General features: G+C 48.3%; 1 pseudogene; it reads right to left on the bottom strand.

Annotated features, from left to right (window-relative positions):
- Nucleotides 1-261: 261 nt before the first annotated feature.
- Nucleotides 262-3,285, bottom strand: LOC102832120 (annotated as a pseudogene).
- Between the last annotated feature and the right edge of the window lie 3 nt (nucleotides 3,286-3,288).

Genomic DNA, 3,288 nt, shown 5'->3' with positions numbered 1-3,288 from the left:
TTTGAATAAGATTACAAATATGTTTTGTTTATATATTTTTTGCACAGTCTTATGTATTCCAGTCAAGGTCTATAAAATAGACCTAAATGAACAGGAAGCAGCTTTAAAAATGTATCAAATAGCTGTAGTCTTCATTCCTGCAGTCCAGTTTGTAGTTTTCTGTTTCAGGATGAGGAGCAGAAACTCATTCTTCCAGGGACTGGCCAGGGCTTTAGAAACAAATGTTCAGATGGTGGACATACTTGCTTTTTGCTTCAGGAATCATCTAGATTTTGTGTCTTTGGTCTCAGTGTTTGGGTTGCTTAGAGTCTCGGATCTTTACAACTTTAGCTTCACACAAGTGTCCAAAAGATTTTGTGTACCACTCTGGCATGTGACCTCTTAAGTCCACTTGTTGGCGAGTTTGGATTTTCCTGACCCACAGGGTTCAATCAAATACTGGGAGAAGAGGATGTTAACTTTCACACCCACCATAGGTGCCTGGTCATGATCCACAGAGGTAAGTGAAAGGGCACACTCTTCCTTAGGTAAATTTACCCTCCATGTCCTCAGAACAATGTAGTCTTGGGCCTGGTGGGGTGCCATACTATTCTGGGCATATTGGTAAATTTCAGTGTGTCCAGGATTTCAATCACTTTTGAATCCAACAAGTCTACATCCCAGAGATGCTGATCCTTGAGTAGGTGTTTCAAGATTTCCTCCAGCGTGGCAGGGACTTAAATGGTTGACCTTCAAAACCTTAGAGGCGGGGGGGTCCTTCACTCACTTTCTTATAAGACAGCTCAGCCTGCTCTGAAGTAGAGTAGCTGACCCAGCCTTTAAACTTATCTTCGACCTCTTTAGACAGCCTGTCCACACAGTCCTGGAGAAAGTGCTGGTAATCTGCAGGCTCTCCATTACTTAGTCATCCCAGTGCTTCCAGAGTGAGGGCCTTCAGTTCTTGTTCAGTGTAAGAATTCTGGTATCGGCTCATTTCCTCAGGCATCTGGAATAGCTTCTTGAATTTCGCAATCATATGGGCCAGACCTTGAGTGGCAGCCAGGTTTTCATTCAAATCCTTCTGATCTGGTTTACCCAAACTTTGTTTCCTTTGCATTACTCTTGGTGAAGAATTTTCTTTCTTCAGAGTATTGAGGTGGAAGAGGGAAGGTGCTAAGCACACAGCGAGGTTGGTCGGTATCATCTGGTTTCCTAACAGCAGCTGTGACGTCGCTCAAGAAATACAGCAGCGTCTGTAGAACCTCCCAGTTCTCATCCGGCAGGAACATGATGGCAGCCTTGATCACCTGGAGGTGCTGGTCCTTGGGCACATGTTGGTACATCTGTAGGAAGGGTACTGCTTCAGCATGTCTGCCACATCATAAGCAGACTGTCCCTCGTAGTTGACACACTCTACAGCACTGTTATTATTCTGACAAAGAAACTGAATTTGGGATTTGACTCCAGAGTTTCTGAAGAGTTCAACCTAGTCCAAGCAGTGGATTCGGAGGTAGTGCATGGCCTGCTGAGTGCTCTGTGGCATTTGCTGTCCCCCGTGTGCTGCTCATTAACTGTGAGAGGGACTCCAAACTCATTCCAGTCCTTGTAGTCTGGAACATTGATCCTTTTGATGAACTTGGGCACAGCCCAGCTAAAAGCATGCTTGTTAGAAGGTGTGTATTCCAGCAGGCGTTAGCTCTAAGAGTGAGTATTTCTGCAGCAGGTTCATCTGGGCCACAGAGTAGCAGTTGATCTGCAGTGAGATGGAGTTGAAGCTTGGCCAGTGAGAGCTCTGGAAACTGCCATCTCAACCTGTGCCTGTTGGATCTTGTGAGGGAAGCTCTGACTCCTGAGTCTCTCCTCTCAGGGATGTCGGATGGCTCCTCAGGATCATTCAGGGTCATCCTGTGCTGTCCAGGTTGCTGGGGGTGGTCTGGTCATTGTCCACATCCAGGTGGATTTGTTTTGGAGAGGGCCAGCAGGGAGAGACAGAATCCAGAGCTGGGTCAGTCACCCTCATCTGAACATTTCTCGGGCCACTTGTTGACTATTCGCTGCATGCCCTTCACGTGGTAGAGGATGTCGTCTAGCTTGGGGAACATGTCCTCATTCTCCAGGTCAGCCAGGTCACCTGAACTAGAGTAGAGGATGGAGCCTGGCACGTTGTCGTACATGCTTAGGCAGCTGCTCACAGAGCTGAAGGAATTGCGTCTCTTCAGTTCCTCGGGGCTTTCGCTGCTGGAAAGACTGATATGGCCAGACCCGTGGAAGCTGCCGGTCCTGTTCACAGAGCTGCTATTCCTTGAGGGAGAGAAATTGCCATTGGAGAGGGCATTGGGAAAGTGCCAGGCTTGTGGTCTTCTGGGATGTAGAACACTGTGTCCTCTGGGTAGCTCGTGTGGTTTTTGAAGTTCCGTTCCACGACATTGTTAAAGGTGGACTGAGTGAAGGGATCAAAGCCCTCTAAGTACATGCCGAGTTGCTTATTGCAGGCGCTGAGGCTCCAGGTCCTGGTGACGTGGCCAGGAGTGCTGAATGCGCTGCTGGTTTCAGACTGGCAGCGGCACCTGCTAGTTTGCATGGAGTTGGAAACGCTCCTCTTTCATACCATGGGGATGTTTATGTGGTTGCCGTTAAGGGCGGCAATCTCCACACAGTTCAGCTGTTTCAGCTTCTCGTCCACACCCTCTTGCAGAATGGGCCCATTTGATGATCAGTCACAGCTTCAAAGGTGCTTTGTGGTGTGGTAGGACCCCTTTAGCTTCTGGCTCTCCATCCTTTTCAGCAGAGTACGCGTCTTGGATTTGGCACTTTTCTCGTAACCTTTGATGCCGAAGCTGAAGCTGGATAGTTCCTTGGATGAGGGCAGGTTGCAGAAGGAGTCATCATTGCTAACACAGTTGCTAGAGGAGCAGACACTAATGACAGAATTAGTCCGGGGTGTCACCACATCCACACTGTGCGAGGCATGGACAGGGAAGCTGCTTGTGCTGCTGAGACTGTGGACAGCTCTGTGGTTCGTGGTGTTCTGCAGGTGGGAATCATTTGGGGACCCGGGGACTGCGTCCTGCTTTGAAGAAAAGACATCAAACTCTTTAAGCAGGACCACCACTTGCTGTCTCTCTGCAAAGTCCACTTGCCGCTTGTCGCAAAAGGCTTGTCCTTGTTGGAGTCTTCACTTCTCTTCTAATGAGGGCTAATTTGGAGCTTCAGCACCGCACATTTGTTTGAAGTATTTAGATGCCTGCATAAAGCCTCAGTGGCATCTCTGTCCAAAAAATCATGCTATCTCTTGACCAAGGTAATATC

The sequence above is a fragment of the Chrysochloris asiatica genome, unplaced genomic scaffold, assembly GCF_000296735.1.
Source record: "Chrysochloris asiatica unplaced genomic scaffold, ChrAsi1.0 scaffold00754, whole genome shotgun sequence".
NCBI lineage: Eukaryota > Metazoa > Chordata > Mammalia > Afrosoricida > Chrysochloridae > Chrysochloris > Chrysochloris asiatica.
This window is presented reverse-complemented; position numbering and strand designations above follow the sequence as displayed.